The sequence below is a fragment of the Cebus imitator genome, unplaced genomic scaffold, assembly GCF_001604975.1.
Source record: "Cebus imitator isolate Cc_AM_T3 unplaced genomic scaffold, Cebus_imitator-1.0 Scaffold64, whole genome shotgun sequence".
In the NCBI taxonomy this organism is placed as follows: Eukaryota; Metazoa; Chordata; class Mammalia; order Primates; family Cebidae; genus Cebus; species Cebus imitator.
In genome coordinates, this window is record NW_016107379.1 from 741,529 (window position 1) to 759,657 (window position 18,129).

Sequence of the window (18,129 nt, forward strand, 5' to 3'; positions counted from 1 at the left end):
AACCTGGAAACCATCATTCTCAGCAAACTGACAGAAGAGCAGAAGATCAAACACCGCATGTTCTCACTCATAGGCGGGTGTTGAACAATGAGAACACATAGACACAGAGAGTGGAGCACTACACACTGGGGTCAGTTGGGGGGAAATAGGGAAGGGACAGTGGGGGTTGGGGAGCTGGGGAGAGATAGCAAGGGGAGAGATGTCAGATGTAGGTGATGGGGAGGAAGGCAGCAAATCACACTGCCACGTGTGTTCCTATGCAACAATCTTGCATGTTCTTCATATGTACCCGAAAACCTAAAATGCAATAAAATAAATACATGGGGAAAAAAAAGAAATTTTACAACCCAAATGTCCATCAGTGATAGACTGGATAAAGAAAATATGGCACATACACGCCATGGAATACTAATGGAATACTATGCAGCCATAAAAAAAGATGAGTTTGTGTCCTTCATAGGGACATGAATGAATCTGGAAACCATCATTCTTGGCAAACTGACACAAGAACAGAAAACCAAACACCACATGTTCTCACTCATAGGTGGGTGTTGAATAATTAGAACACATGGACACAGGGAGGGGAGCATCACACACTGTGGTCAGTTGTGGGGAGCTAGAGAAGGGGCAGTGGGGGAGTGGGAAGGCTGGGGAAGGATAACATGGGGAGAAATACCAGATACAGGTGATGGGGGGATGAAGGCAGCAAACCACCTTTCCATGTAGGTACCTATGCAACAATCCTGCATGATCTGCACATGTACCCCAGAATCTAAAGTGCAATTTAAAAAAAAAGAAATTTTCCAGTAAGAATTGTAAAAGTTATTCATTCAACTCAGTAGATTATTACCCTTATGGCTTTCATAAAAAGCCTAATTAGGACATTGAGGAAATCATTCCTATGATTTGCCTATTGTTTATATAAAAACATTATAAAAATCTTCTATTTGAAAAATTACCATGTATAAAATTGCTACTACCCTAAAACCTTTGGTATTTCTGGCTTACACTTTAATATTGGAAATGCAACAGTCAATTTCTGAAAGTCACACATACAGTACATTCTTTGGAATCTTCTTTGTTTGATCCCCATTGAACAACACATGAAGCTTTGTATTTTTTCACCTGAATAAATAGTACCCTGCATTTCACCCTTTGAGGTCAGTACATACGTCTCACAAGACAGGCTTTTCCTGCCAATTCTAAAGAAAAGCAAAAGCTCAACATCCATGCCACCTGACTGAGAGTCAAGTCTATGCTATAATTCTTATTTTGCAAGGCCAAATGCTGGTCACCAGTAGTTTATATATGGTAATGTTTTTTCAGTAAGAAAGGACAATATATATCTATATTCTGCTCTCAACTTTGATTACTAACAATTTCAAATAATATGACTTACCAAATACTCTGATTAATTAAATTTCATTATAGTATGCAGTAACAGGTGTGCAGAAGAGTTGCCAATGTCTGTATAGTGTTTATGAGTGCAGTTGTTATTTGCCAGAATAAAATGGTATTTAATTGATATCTTGAATTCTAACTTGGCAACAGCTCTCTTTCAAATGTTTCGGCTTTCAATAGGAATAATTGTATTTAATTATCTTTAAATGTCAATTGTGGGCAGAAGTGTATTTTCAATTCTTAAAATATTTCAAATTATTTACAGAATGAATTAAGGTGAAATTGCTAGTTTTCTTTTGAATGTGTCTTAAATTTTATGCTTTGAAAAAAATTACTGTGATTGAATTGTGCAGAACGAATATATTATAAATGTGGGAGTTTGAAACAGCAATAAAAGCTTCATTTACATGGCTTAGATGAGTCTCTATAACATGAATTTTTGTTAGATGCAGGAGCCAGATTTTTTGGAGTACACTTGTGCTAGCAGTGACCAAATCATTAGGGTTTTCTAAGAAACCCTTTGCACTCTGTGGTGTTTGGGGATGCCTCATGATAGCATCATTTTAAAACATTAAGTAGGTATGAAAGCCAAGAAAATACAAATATATAGATGGCTTCCATATTTGGGGACAGGATAGTATTTATAGTATTTCTATATTAAGTCCACGTCTCATCCTACGTTTGGATAAAATTTGATAGGTTGTTAAATAATAGCCGGCGTGGATTGTTTTGGCTACTTCTGAATATATTAGAAAATCAGTTCCATTATCATGTCTTCCAGGTAAAGTCTGGTGATTATTTATGGACTGCTAAACCCTTATTGTTTAATTTAGTCTTTGACCACCTAGCTTCTTTCTACTAATCTTATTCCAGAAGTAACTTTCTCACAGATAGTTCAGTGTGAAGTCTGATTGCCATTCTCAGCAGACACCTTCACTATCCAGATGGGACAAAGCTGTGTCCTATTCATCTACATGTTGTTGTTGTTGTTTTTGAAGGAGAATGAGACCCAAATGGATGTGGGCATTTATATAAATATTGTTTGTATTGTTTCCTACCACTACATCCTAAAATGAGCCTCTTCTTTTGTATAGCTACAATGGACTGTATCAGAAATCAACCAATGTAGACCACATATGCTCTGCACAGTAGAAAATACTGAGGATCTTGTGATCTTATCTTTATCTTGTTTGTTTGTTTGTTTGTTTGAGTTGAGATGGTGTCTTGCTCTGTTGCCCAGGCTGGAGTGCAGTACAGTGGAATGATCACAGCTCACTGCAGACTTAACCTTCGAGGCTGAAGTCATCCTCCCACCTCAGGCTACTGGCATGCACCAAGACATCAGACTAATTTTTGTATTTTTTATAGAGATGAGGTCTCACTATGTTGCCCAGGCTTCTCTCAAACTCCTGGGCTCAATCAACCTGCCTGTCTTGCCCTCTCAAAGTGCTGGGATTACAGGCATGAGCCACAGTACCCAGCTATTGTCTTAAATACTATAAAATCTTGGGGATAAACAGACTAAAGCTTCTCATATGTAGAATTTTTAAAAAAGAAGTAGAATTTAGTCCACTATGCCTTAAATATACTAATTTTAAATGAGTCATTTGTTCAGAGAATCTACAGGAAAAGAAGTTATGTTTATGAAGAATAAGTATGGTCTTTCTGCAGTTTAAAAGAATAAACACCCTTTTAAAAGTGACAGATGGCAATGAAATACCAATAAGAGACAGAAAAATAAAAAATAAAATAAATAAAATGAAAATGAATAAAGTGCACAATAGTAAAAATACTGTTTTTACATAATTTGTGTTCTACTCAAGGAGACAGACAATAAACACATAAATATTTTAAAAACTTGGTGATTTCATGTGATAAATGTAAAAAGGAATAAAAACGGTGTGTGATAATGAGTGAGGGACAACATTCAAAGGATGATTATGGAAGGCTTCTCTGAGACAGTGACATTGAGGTGAAGTCTGAATGGCTAGAAGAACATGGGAAGTGTGAAGATCTGGAGGCATAAATGAACTTAAGGTGTGTGAAGAATACTAAATCCAATGTGCTTGGACAGTGATGCATGCTGGGAAGAATAGAGTGAAACGAAGTTGGGGAAGTAGTCAGAAGCAAATCATATGTGATCTTTATGCATAGATAAGCAATTAGGATCAGATTCTTTTGTCAATGAAAAATATGTTCAATGCACTTGAGACATATAAAGGTCTAATATTTTTGTAAAGATTTTAATCAAGCAGTTAAATCTTTGAAAAAAAGAAAGTCATTTCTTAAGAGTTATTTCTTCTGAGAACAGTGGCTCATGCCTGTAATCCCAGCACCTTGGGAGGCCAGGGCAGGGGGATTGCTTGAACCTAGGAGTACGAGACCAGCCCCGGACACATAGTGAGACACTGTCTCTACAAAACTTTGAAAAAAAATTCTGCAATCTACATATATATATTTTAAAAAATCTTTGTGAAAGAATTAGAGATCCTTGGTAAATAGACCTCAAATAGGTTGAATTTCTTTATAGACTAGTGTAAGGTTTAAAGATAATTTTAGAAGCAAGTGTGTTTGTACAGTCATTGTTTTGGGTGTTTTTTAGATCCCTGCTACTCTTATAACCCTATTGCCTCGCCTTTCCCAGTCTATTCAGACAGATACTGGAGCCACTAATACCCTGATTCCTAAACAAAGAAACAAACTAAACAAAGCAACAATAGCAAAATACAGAATTAAGTGAGAATCAATTATTCCTAATCTTTTGGATTGGTGTTCTGGGCCTATAAACTTTAGGCGAAGCCTCAGCAGGTGATGGTAGTGGGGACTACCTGGGTTTGATCACGGCCATCTCTTAGATTTTTGGAATAGCGGCTTGGGACCATGGTGAAATATAAGAGCGATCATAATAATTAGATTTAACATAATCAAGGCAGCCAAGGGTAAGATTTATGGCTGCTGCCATCCAACTTTCAATTTGGTCCTCTAATTTCATGTGAGCTAACATGACATGGGATAGTATATCCCAAGATGTGTCTAAACAAAGTGACACCCAAGATAATTCGGGGTGGCATGAGGAAAACCTTTTAATTTTAGGTACATTTTAGGTAACTTTAATGTATATTATGAAGAAAATAAGTTATTAATCAATCAAACCAAGGATTAGATTAATCAGTCAAACCAAGGATAAATATTCATGTTTTTGAAAAGCCCAAGCCAATCTGGTTAAATTGAAATAATACCAAATAAGACAAAAAATTGCCAGTGTCATAGCTGAAAGATGGAAAATTAAGAAATGCTAGCATTTACCTAACACAGATGTCAAAATTGAAATTCTGGCTTGTAACTTGACTATATTGAAACAATAAGTATTATGATATTAATTACAAAGTACAAAAGTGGTAACTAAAACTCACTACATGTTTATTAAATGCCATTCATTGTTAAGTGTAGTCACAAATATTAACTCAATGTTCACAAAATTCCTATGAAATAATAATTATTAATATTATTTGATAAAGAAAAAGTATAAGTAACTTACCCAAGGTCACACAGCTAGGAAGTAGTAAAGGCTAGTATTCTGGCTTTGGAATATTTAACTACCTTACTATAGTGAGTTCAACATGGTGATCAGAAAGATGGCAACCACCTTTAACTTCTCATTTTTCTTCACTTCCATTAATGGGTTAGTACCAAATTCTGTTCTTTTTAAGTACTATTTACGTATCAAATAGATCTCCTCAAATTATAATTTTCTCACTTAGATGACGGCTATACTCTTTGCTTCTAGTTATTTCCAATCTCTTTTCTAATCCTTCCAAAAGGATGTATCTAATATTAAATTCTGATGAGTTATTTCCATGCTTCAATCATATTTGCAATAGAAACTTAAGCTGAGTGATACAGACATTGCCTCCTTCCATACTTTGAAAAAAAAGCATAAAGATGTTAAAAAAAAGAAATAAGGATCTTAAAAACATTAGAATTGAGAACACAAATGGAAAAATCAAGAACATCAAATAGTTGAGGATATGGTTTAAGAATTGTTGGGTTGGGTTAGAAGAGAAGATATTGAGTGAGAGGATATAGAAAACAGCCTTGTGGATGTAAAAATGACATTATTTGTACTAAAAATATCTGAATTCAAACATTCAGTTGTCAAACACCAATCAGCAAACAAGTTTAATTACTTACTTTTTCAAAAATAACTAAATGTGTTGGTTTTCTTGAGAAAGTGCTAAGACTCTTTTGGCAAGGAGTGCTATTTAAAAGTAATAATCTTTTTTTTTTTTTTTTTTCTTATTGAGAGCCTAGTCTGATGTGAGTCCATTCATCTACACTGGTTTTAGGTAGGAAATCCAGTGAGATTTATTGGTGTCTCTATTATTTTTCCCACAGAAATTCGAGTGTGGTTAATGGTGTAATTGTTAGCGGAGACTTTCTTCTTACAGCACTGTTGGTGGGCTTTAAAATCTCTTGCACTTATCCTTTTTCCTTCTTGCTTTTAGCTCTGCAGTATTTTCTTGAGGTGGAAAAATCCCTATTGATTCATACCAGGCTTATAAAACAAAATGTGTGCTTTCACTTTTTATAGGCAAATGAAATAGAATGATTATAAACAATGAACTTGCCAATGTGATACTGCTAATCAGCTTGTTTAAATAAAACCCAAATCATATGCCAGATACCTGCCATCTTGTAAAGGAACAGTTTATGTTCTTTGTATGTGGCCAGGTTTTATCTCCCAGAGATTTGATGCTATGAGGCTGGAATTCAATTTGAATTTGGTTAGGAATGATATTAAGTCCTAGACACTCTGCCAGAACATATCTTTCCAAACAGGTGGGAAAATGAGGTGAGGTGGAAAGAACTCTACAGTGATGCAGAAGAGATGCATAAATAGATTTATTTTTATAATATCCTTTCAAAAATCTCAGCTTTTTTCAATTACTCCACTAGATCACAAGGTTAGGAAGTTTTCATTACCCACTTTAACACAATACAGAGGAGACAGTTCAATATTTGTAAATATTCATTTTTATAAACTCTTTTGACATGTATTTCATAGATCTATACACAGCTTATTTGTTTTGATTTGCCTCTGAAAAAGACATTTATCCTTTGAAGAAACCTATGGCACGGAACATTTCTCTTGGAAATGCAAAGAAATAAATGATCTCTCTGCTTTTACATATGACACTGAGCTGTTTCTTAAGTGGAATGCAGATAAATACCTTACCAAATGTATGAAATGTTGCTGTCAGTGCATATTAATCTGCATGCCTGTGGTGAAGATTAGGTCATTCTAGAACACTGTGCTCAGATAAGACCATACAACTATTTATATTTATCCCTTTTAAAATTATTGCCACTTGGGTAAATTCCGAAATTTTATTGAATATTACTTCCTGGCTCTCTTGCCTCACACACACAAAAAATGGTTTGCTGCATTCATCCCCTCGTCATCTATATGACATATTTCTGCTAAGTAAAAGAATGTGTCTCTGCAAATACTACATATTTTGTATTTTTAAAAGTAAGCATATGGGTTCTCAATAAAATGAGCTTATGTTAAGCATTTCATTCTAGTTAATTAGTAGCAAGGTTTAAAATCTTGTATCATGTAACAAATGTCAGAAAAACTCAAAACAATTCCAATCGAGTCTGTATTCTGAATCATGGAGTATTTCTGTAGTACTTGGAAAACATGACATACTGGAAGAAAAAATGCTTAACTTTCTGGAAAGATATCATGGAAATAAGCTGTGCTAATGCCATCCTTCAGAGAAATCAACATCCAGCTCTTCATATACTGAGCTGTCTCTTTCTTATTTGATTCTATTTCACCTTCCATGACCCTGTCTTGACTTAGTGAGACTGGAGAGGAATCTCCACTTCCCCCTTAACATATACATAGCATATGTCTATTTAATAAAGAAGTTAATGGCTTCTTGCTTGCTAAATTGTAACCTCAGGTAGCATCTACAGGATTTTTTTGTTCAATAAACTGAAATCTCTCTTTATTTGAACATGGATCTGCTGACCCTACTATTCTCTGTAATTAATAAGCTATTACCTCAGCTGAAATGCTGGTGTCTGAAAGACTGATGAAAAGAATAACCTAGCTTGGCCTATAGATCTTCTTAAAGACAATGATGTGCTAATATAGCCCCTAGATTATTGAAATGACTCTGATAATGAGCACATCTTTTTCTTTTCTTTTTTATTATACTTTTAAGTTCTGGGGTACATTTGCAGATTATGCAGGTTTGATACATAGGTATACATGTGCCATGGTGGTTGGCTGCATCCATCCTCCTGTCATCTACTTTAGGTATTTCTCCTAATGTTATCCCTCCCCAATACTCCCACCCCGTGCTATCCCTCCCCTAGTCCCTCCACCCACTGGCAGGCTCCAGTGTGTGATGTTCCCCTCCCTGTGTCCATGTGTTCTCATTGCTCAAAACCCACTTAGGAGGGAGAACATGTGATGTTTGTTTTTCTGTTCTTATGTCAATTTGCTGAGAATGATGGTTTCCAGCTTCATCCACGTCCTTGCAAAGGACATGAACTCATCCTTTTTTATGGCTGCATAGTATTCCATGGTATGTATGTGCCACATTATCCAGTCTATCATTGACAGGCATTTGGATTGGTTCCAAGTCTTTGCTATTGTAAATAGTGCCACAATAAACATACGTGTGCATGTGTTTTTATAATTGAATGTTTTATAATCCTTTGGGTATATACCCAGTAATGAGATTGCTGGGTCAAATGGTATTTCTAGTTCTATATCCCTGAGGAATCGCTACATCATCTTCTACAGTGGTTGAACTAGTTTACACTCCCACCAACAGTGTAAAAGTGTTCCTATTTCTCCACATCTTCTCCAGCATCTGTTGTCTCCAGATTTTTTAATGATTGCCATTCTAACTGGCAGGAGATAGTATCTCAGTGTGGTTTTGATTTGCATTTCTCTAATGACCAGTGATGATGAGCTTTTTTTCATGTGTTTGTTGGCTGCAAAAATGTCTTCTTTTGAGAAGTCTCTGTTCATATCCTTTCTTTTGTGCAGAATACTAGCATCTTCCTTGTGACCAAGAATCAAAGTATTAAGAAATAAGGCTGGCCTTAAATTAAACTGTTGGAAGGCAAGACCTGTATATACTTTGAAATATCTATAGAAACTTATAGAAATATTCATGTAGATGTCTATGAAATTAGTTTTTACTTCTGCCTCTCTCTTTGCTCTTCTCTCTTCTTTCTCAGGTGCCTGATATTTGTTATTTGTTTGTTTGTTTTTGAGACAGCCTTGCTCTTGTTGCCCAGACAAGAGTGCAGTGGCAGGATCTCAGCTCACTGCAACCCTTGCCTCCTGCGTTCAAGCAATTCTCCGGCCTCAGCCATCCAAGTAGCTGGGATTACAGGCACCCACCACCACGCCCGGCTAATTTTTATATTTTTAGTACAGACAGGGTTTCACCATGTTGGCTAGGCTGGTCTCGAACTCCTGACTTCAGGTGATCCACCCACCTTGGCCTCCCAAAGTGCTGGGATTACAGGAATGAGCCACCATGCCTGGCCAGTCTCCGATATTTGCAGGGGAAATTTCAATTTCCATTTGTCCCTCTGGAGTCTGCAGTCCATAACTTATCTTGGACCTTCCCTACCATAAAGAAAAAAAAAAATTAGTACCTGTTTAGTTATTAGAGAGCAATGTCACCTGATTTCTAACCTGACAGCAGGTAAACTAACCCAAGTAGTTTATTATTGGGGAAAAGTATAGTATCTCTTTTCTCTGATAACTTTCCCTTAAATGGTGGCATTTTTGTGAAAGCGATCCTTGCCTTTCTTGTCTGCATGAATTATTTTTACTGGATTTAAAATTTAAAACAATTTTTATATATACATGTGGATACTTTTGGTGCCCTAGGAATGGCCCAAATGATGCCATAATAAGAGAATGAGCCTGATACTCACCTGTGTTTTACACTCACTACTTATATGGCCTTTGTCCAAACTCTTGACTTCTCTGGGCCACCCTTTTTTGTTTTACAAATTTAAAAAGTTAGTAAATATAAAGCCTATATAACAATGTCTGGCACACAGTAAGCTTTTCATTTCCTGCATGTAGTTGTGTACATATTAGGTCTGCCATACCTTGCTTCAATAGGTACATGAAATGCCATTACACATCATAACTGCATAAATACCATTATATATCAAAAGCTTGAAAGGATCAGTGACAATCATATACATTTACCTCCTAAAAGAGCACATCTGTTTACAAGGGTGAATTAGCAACTCAGGAAGCTCCCTATTATAATCACAGAAACCTTGAGAAAGGATGATATCTCAAAAAGCCCATAGGAAATCTTAGAAGTAATGGTAAGCAGTTATTTATCATGCTTTTAACCAGAATTTCCTTTATTAATGACTTATTCACACATTCAGATATGTATTCACTGCCTGTCATATGTTATGTCAAATATAGTATGTGTAAATCTTCATTCTGATAGTGACAAATAAAGCTGTGAAGTATATCATAGTGTAATAGGACATTGATCATTGGATTTGCTTTAAAGGCAGAAATGTACAGTCATAGGAAGAGACAAAATAGAGCCAAAGACTAGGAGGTGGAACTGAGGAGAGTAGCTGGGTCTCTGTTATATATTTTTCTGATTTTAAATTGTTTCTGCTTATATTTGGTGATGTTAAAGATTGTGAAGTATTTGTTTGCTTAAAAATACTTGCAATGGGCCAGACACAGTGGTTCAGGCATGTAATCTCAGCACTTTGGGAGGCCAAGGTGGGAAGATCACAATGTCAGGAGATCAAGACCATCCTTGCTAACACGGTAACCCTGTCTCTACTAAAAATACAAAAAATTAGCCAGGCAAGCACCTGTATTCCCAGCTACTCAGGAGGCTGAGGTAGGAGAATTGCTTGAACCCTGGAGTCAGAAGTTGCAGGGATCAAAGATCAGGCCACTGCACTCCAGCCTGGGTGACAGAGTGAGACTCCATCTCAAAAAATAAATAAATAGGCTACACTGGAAAGATGGCAGAGCAAGAGCAAAGAAAAATCTCTTTGGTTCCAGAAAATCTCCTGAAAAAGAGGAAGACTTATCAAGCCCTCAAAGGCACCCAGGCAAAGCAGGCACTTTTGGCAAAGAAGGAGCAGAAGAAAGGAAAAGGGCCCAGGTTTAAGCAACTGGAATCATTCTTACATGATTCCTGGCGGCAGACACATGACAAGGTGCATGTCAGACGACTAGAAGTGAAACCTCACACCTTGGAATTGCCAGATAAACATTCCTTGGCCTCTGTTGTACACATCGAAAGGATTGATGGCGTGAGTTTACTTACGCAGAAAACCATTGCAAGTCTTCACCTAAAAAATTTTTTAGTGGTGTCTTTGTAAAAATCACCCCCCAGAATTTAAAAATGCTGTGTATAGTGGAACCTTATGTGATCAGGGGATTTCCAAATCTGAAGTCTATCTGGGAACTCAATTTGAAACATAGACAAGCCAAGGTCAATAATAAGACCATCCCTCTGATGGACAACATGGTGATCGAGGTACACCTGGGGGATTTTTGTGTGATTTGATTGGAAGACCTCATTCATGAAATTGCCTTCCCGGGGAAGCATTTCCAGGAGATCGCATAGTTCTTGCACCCTTTCCACCTCTCAGTGGCCCATCATGCTACCAGAAGTAGAGTGGGCTTTCTCAAGGAGATGGGCACACCTGGCTATTGGGGTGAACATATCAATTAGCTCATTGGCCAGCTGAACTAGACCCAGGTGCCAAACTGCAATAAATTTTTATAAATGAATTGGAAGCATGTGTTTTTTGGTTTTGGAGACTTTGTATCAAGTATCTTTAGAGAAGATTATTTCCTGCTTTATCTTCAAAAACCAGAAAGGAAGTGTCAAAGAAAAGACAGTAGCTGGCTGGGTGCAGTGGCTCATGCCCGTAATCTCAGTACTTTGGGAAGCCAAGGAGGGCAGATCACCTAATGTTGGGAGTTCAAGACCAGCCTGACCAAGATAGCGAAACCCTATCTCTACTAAAACTACAAAAATTAGCAAGGTGTGGTGGCTCATGCCTGTAATCCCAGCTACTCAGGAGACTGAGACAGGAGAATCACTTGAAATTGGGAGGCTGAGGTTGTGGTGAGCCAAGATCGCACCATTGCATTCTAGCCTGGGCAACAAGAGTGAAGCTGTCTCAAAAAAGAAAAGAAAAAACAGTAGCTTATGTTTATGGCAAGCACCTCTCATCAGAGTCCAGTTCCAAGGGAAATATTATGACGTTTTCTACATTGGCTGCCCCCTCGTCTGAAATCAGCATATTCCATGGAGGAAGGAGTCCTGCTTTGCTGCATCTCCTATCCTAGGGTTTAATGTTGGTAACTGAGTAACTCTAGCATTTGTACAAGGCTCCCTAAGAATCCTGCAGCAGTGGACAAGCCCAGGGACCTAAGTGAATCTGGAGATTCCTGGGGCCTTGTTGTGAAAAAGACTTGAAATATACATGGGAGGAAAGGTACAAAAATAAATGTTGGCTTGTCTCTGCAAATAAAATAAAATAAAATAAAATAATTTCAATGAAAGCACTGAATATTGTGCAGTTCTTGCTATTCAGAGCCCTCTGTAAAATATCATATTCTACTTTTCCAGCCCTTTCTCTTATTCTTCCCCTGAAAATACACAAGTTTACCATCCAACATAAATGTTTTCCTCCAAGTGTGTCATCCTTTTACATCATCCTGCCTTTGTGCTTCTATTTCTATGTCTTAGCTCATCTTCAGCTGACACTTTCCAGCCTACTTCTTATTTAGATTAAGAATAATTAAGAAACCAGTGTCTGGGGAAGGAAAGAAAGTAGAAAGTATAGTTTTCCTTTTAAATATTTGTGAAAAGGAGGAGAAAGATGAGATGACATTGAGAAGCCTTGGGGATGATTTTCTTGATTTCATTTTTTGGTCTTTATGGATATGTAGAATCTTGCTTCAGAATGAGAAAAAGAAATTGATAGAAGAGAAAATTGTATGTGCTGGTAAAAAGAGGAGGTCTGATAGAAAAAAACTGGAGGAGACAGAAATACATGGAGTCAAGAGTAAGAATGGGTGTGTATTTAGATTACAGGAGGCATATCACAAGGCTGGAAAGAGCTGATGGAAAGTTATTCATATGCTGTGGAAAGTAAGAGTAGTAAATATATAAATGAAGATAAAGATGAGGGAAAGCCAAAGAATTTGAGCAACTCGTGTATCATGGCCTGCATCATCTCAGTAATATCAAATGCTGAAAATGAGAAATGCAGGGTTGGGGATGGTCACTGTAGAAGAGTAGAAAAGTCTGGAGGAGCTATCACAGGAAATAAGATCGGCTGTCAGATGAATTTAAGGAATGCAGAGTTAAATTGAAGACCAACTTAAGATTAAATACATACAGAGATGATGCACGTTGCATTTAAGAAATCTCATATTTTGTTCATACCTAAGAATACCATGTGATGTAATTTTACAGTTACTTTATGGTTAAGTTCATAATAGATAGAGCAGATAATGTGCATAATTATATGTCAATGTTATCACTGGCAAAAGAGCAAACATTCCTGAAATTTGCAGAAGCAACATTCTTTTCTTTGCATTTAATTGTAATAAAATGAATAAATATTGGTTGCCAAAACAATCTAACGTAATACCAGCTCTGACTATTCTAGATAGAACTATGTCTGCAAAGTAGCAATCACTTTGGGAGGTTTCAGACAACTCTAATGTATTCTGTTTTATAAATGTTGATATATTTGATTTTTGTATTTTGTAAGTTGTCAATTTAGAACTGGGCCTACAGTGTTAAATGATCATTCTTACCATTTTAGATGTGATACTAGAAATTGGGTAAGGCTCAGCCACATTTTGTATGGAGAGGAGAGCATAGAGCTAATACCCTTAGGCTTTTACTATAGGCTAAAGTAGAAACTGCTGATAACAATAAAATCAGGAGTAGTGCAGGCCTCGGAGAGACAAAAGTGCTAGCAGTTTTGCCTTGGAAAGGAGAGAAAAACACAACCTTCTATTTGCCTGTATCTCTAATTACATTTAATAATATAATAGTAACTGCTGAAATAAATTCACACCCAACATTTCTAATTGCTTAAACAACCAGTTTATTTCTTACAAAATGCCCCTGAGCAATTCTAGATTATTGAAAAGTGGACGACACTCTGTTTCACTTAGTGATTCAGGGACCCATGTTAATGGAATCTCTGACCTCTTTATCACATGGCTGCCAGGGTGGTATAGTAGTTTCCTTTCAATGAAAGAATGAAGAAGATCTTGGATGTTGGTAGGTAGGTATGATTAAATATACATATGAGCTAGCCTAAAAATGTTGCACATTGCTTAAGCTGATGTCCCATCATCCAGAACCCTGTCATGTGGCCAAATCTAATTGTATGAGAAACTTTAATCTGGTCATGTGTCCAAGAAAAGAGGAAAAGGAGTTTGAACAATTCTGTTCCGTTATCAGTAACGTACTAACTGCTGAGTAGGAGGAGTGGGAACAGAACTGGTCTATTGATCTAACAGGGAAAGCCATCTTCTATTTAACCCCAGTCTCCACCTAATGGTGGGGAACACTGGACTGGTTGCCTTCTAGTTAGTTGTTGCTTGAATGCAATTTTTAAATTTAAAAATCAGCAAGCAACCTAATTATCTAACAATTGGAGACTGATGAATATAATTAGAATTTACTTAACACTGTTACTATAAATGACCTTTAAAATGATAAGGAGGTGACATGGAACACAGTTGTGATTAATGCAGGATGTGAAGTTTTATCTCCACTATGACTGTTAACAGTGAAAATAATGAGTGTATTTTAACTGGGGAGCATACGAATATTTATTTAATGTAGCGAAATTTTTAATTTTTTTGAATTGTAAAAATTTCTGCTACTGCTGCAATATTGATTATGTAATAAATCTTGCAATTTTTTTTTGATGGAGTCTCACTCTGTTGCCCAGGCTGGAGTGCGGCAGCGCAATCTCGGTTCACTGCAACCTCCACCTCCTGGGTTCAAGCGATTCTCCTACCTAAGCCTCTGTAGCTGGAACTACAGGCCTGTGCCACCACACCTGGCTAATTTTTAATTTTTAGTAGAGATGGGGTTTCACCATGTTGGCCAGGCTGGTCTTCAACTCCTGACCTCAGGTGATCCTTCCGCTTCAGTCTCCCAAAGTGCTGGGATTACAGGTATGAGCCACAGTGCCCAGCCACATCTTTCTTTTTAAATGAGTACAAGCTTCTCAAATGTGTTGAAGTGTATATGTTAAGGTATGGTAATATGTATGTTATCATTAACTGGCTGCTATGGAATGCTCTAAATTCAGATTATACTTCCTTTATAATGCCAATTTGACTTCCAATGTAGGCTTTTAAAAGCAAGTATACCTAGATGCACTCTAAAAACTTGACATCATTTTTGCCCTTTGTTAGTCTGTGGTCTCTGCTATGTATTAAGCAATGATTATTTTGCTTAATATTTTGCTAAATATTTTCTTATATTTGAGAGTTGGGTTTATGCAAACATATCCTAAACATTGAAAGTTTTAATTAAAACAAATGAGGATGTTCCAGAACCCCTGTATTGTCTAAGTATTAAATTAAAAAAAAAAGAACCACTTACATTAAATGTTGGCCTATTCAGCTAAAATAAACCTCAAAGCTTCAAAGAAATCAAAGGAAAGGATTTTGAGGGATAAAATATGAATTTAACTCAGATTTAAAATTATTTTCCACCTTTCTCCTAGTACTTTCCCAACATACAAACATCTGATTATCATATTGATATATGAAATTATAGCCAGAATAATTATAAGGTGAAAATTACTCAAATTTTGTAGGTATGTTAAACTATTTCCTACTGAGAGACAAAAAGTTATATGTGTATGTGAGTGTATATGTATATATTTCTATATGTGTGATGTATGTTTTAGCATACATATACACTGATTTTTCTAGTTTCCCTTTGTCTTAGTACCAATTTGTTAGTGTGATATTTATTGAGTTGGTTTATGCCAGTCGGTTTTGACATTTCAGTATATAATTTTATATATATATATGTATATATATATATATAAATGTATATATATGGGCTCCTCTGGTTTCATGCATGACCATGAAATATTGATGTGGTCATTTCTAAAAACCTACCAAAGTATCTCTAGCTTAAGAAAATTGCTCTTGAACTTTCGTATACATAAGAATTAACTGGATCATTTATTAAAAGTTTAGGTTCCTAATGAAATAAAATTGGAGGTAGGCATGAACATACATTTATAAGTACCACCCCATTCCCCACAAAGTGCTTGATTCATGGATGACACACCAGGGAACACTGCCTCAAGTTGCCAATAAAGACTACATAGGACTGTTAGACTCTTGTATCCTCTTGCATCAAGGCTTAAGCAAAGTGCTTTTTCTGAAAATAAGATTTTGTGTCTTTCCAGATTTATCTTTAATCTCAAGTCTATAGTAACACATGGGGACCCTGACCAATAACCCAGACTTCTTTTGCCTTCAAGTGTGAAATATCTAAGCTTTAGAACAGGGGCTGGAATACTATCATGGCCTGTGGGCCAAGTCTGTTCTGATATCTATTTTTGTAGGACTCATGAGCTGAGACTGTTTGAAATGGTTAAGAAATAATCAAAAGAAGAATATTTTATAACACATGAAAATTATTTTCCAATTTCAGTGTCCATAAATAAAGTTGTATTAAAACACAGCCATGCTCATCTGTTTGTGTATCTATGGCTGTTTATGCACTTTAATGGCAAAGTTAAGAAACCACCGCAGAGACTGTGTCTGGTGCTTTCATTGCTTCTCAATAGTGATAAGTGCGGTATCCATCAGTTGACACAATTATAATTCCGCAGTGTTTAAAGTGCCATACATAGTCATAACACAACATAAGCAAAACATGTTTATTATGCAGTGACATTATAGTCATGCTAAAGTAATACAGCATATGTCAACATGAATATCACCACCTAAGCACTCATCACAGTGTTGCAATCTATAAGAAAGCAATAATCAGAAAGTATTTAAAATTTACAAGTGGTGTGTCTTATTATAGCAGAATTTCTTCACATGAGTCAAAAGTGAAATGAGGATGTAACCGAAGTTTCTGCATTACTCATTTGTTAGTCAAACAAGGAAAGACATTTGTCAATGTTGAGTTAATTGACTCATGGGTTTGATTGCAGCAGCTGAGGAAATTTGTTCAGAGAAAATAAATATGTTTAAGACTATTAGCCTTTTTGTGAAAAAAAAAAAAAATGTTGCCCAAAGAATCAAGAATGTTGACAGCAACAGCAGTAATCAATTGAAAAACAAGGCAAGTGCCATATAGCAGTTTCTGTGACTCTTGATAAACCAATAAATGTTACCAATACTGCTCAGTTGTTTGAAGGGTCAATCTTGAGTATAAACTGATTGAAGCATTAGTACCTATAAATAGTCTACATGGAAAAACTACAGGCAAGAAAGTTTTGAATTTGAGGAAACAGTAATTCGGTACAACCCACAGGGGAATCAGCCAAGGTGTTACAACGGATAGTGAAAATACATATACAACAGAGAGATGATTAGTTTTACAAATTTACAAAACTTATGAAAATAAAAAGGTGTTTATTGTTTTTCACTAGGAATTTTGTAGAAAATAATTGAGTCTAATGGTCCAAAAGTGTCAATAGTAAACATTATTTACCCTTATGCCTTAACCATCCATAAATTTTTGTTGGAAATAGAATATCATGGGTTGCCTTATAATATAGTCATTCCATAGATTAGCAGTGGTCAAGATTTATTATAATTTTTACACTCAGAGATGAGACTGAAATTTTTCTCAGCAAGAAGAACAGCCCCCAACAATTTTAAAATACCAAATTATTTTAGAAATCAGCTTTGCTTCAGACTTGATAATATGTCCTGATGGATTCAACATAAACTCACAAACAAAATAGTGCTTGTATATGAAATTTTTTACTGTAGTAAATTCATGTTAACAACAATTTACAAAATTGTTTAAACCAAACACATTGATCTTTTATTGCTGTATAACAAATTACCATAAACATGGCAGCTTAAAATAATACTCATTTATTAGCTCACAGTTCCGTATGCTGAAATAAAGGTGTCAGCCAGGCTGAGTTCTCATACGGAGGGGCTGGGGAAAACCCACCCCCAAGTTCATTCTTGTTGGCAGGATTCAATTATTTTTAGTTGTAGGACAGAAAACCAAATTTCCTTGCTGGCTGTTAGCCAGAGGCCACTCTGAGCTTCTAAAATTTGTCCACATTTCTTCCACATGGTCCTCTCCATCTTCAGGCCAACAGCGATAAATCAAATCCTTCTTATGACTAGAATCTCTGATTTTCACCATCTCTGAACTCCAGACCAAATTTAAAGGGCTCATGGGGCAAGATCTAATCATGGCATTAAAAGCTACCCTCCTGTAATCCCAGCATTTTGGGAGGCTGAGCCGGGTGGATCACGAAGTCAAAAATTCGAGACCATCCTGGTCAACATGGTGAAACCCCGTCTCTACTAAAAATACAAAAAAATCAGCTGGGCATGGTGGCGCTTGCCTGTAATCCCAGCTACTCAGGAGGCTGAGGCAGGAGAATTGCCTGAACCCGGGAGGCGGAGGTTGC

The 18,129-nt window shown here is 36.4% G+C and overlaps 1 protein-coding gene and 1 pseudogene across 3 annotated transcripts in view; both read left to right on the forward strand.

The window, feature by feature from the left end:
- CFAP299 (cilia and flagella associated protein 299) overlaps positions 1-18,129 on the forward strand; it is a 664,079-nt gene that overhangs the window by 357,851 nt on the left and 288,099 nt on the right. The gene's annotated exons all lie outside the window — the stretch shown is intronic.
- On the forward strand, positions 10,459-11,198 carry LOC108305528 (annotated as a pseudogene).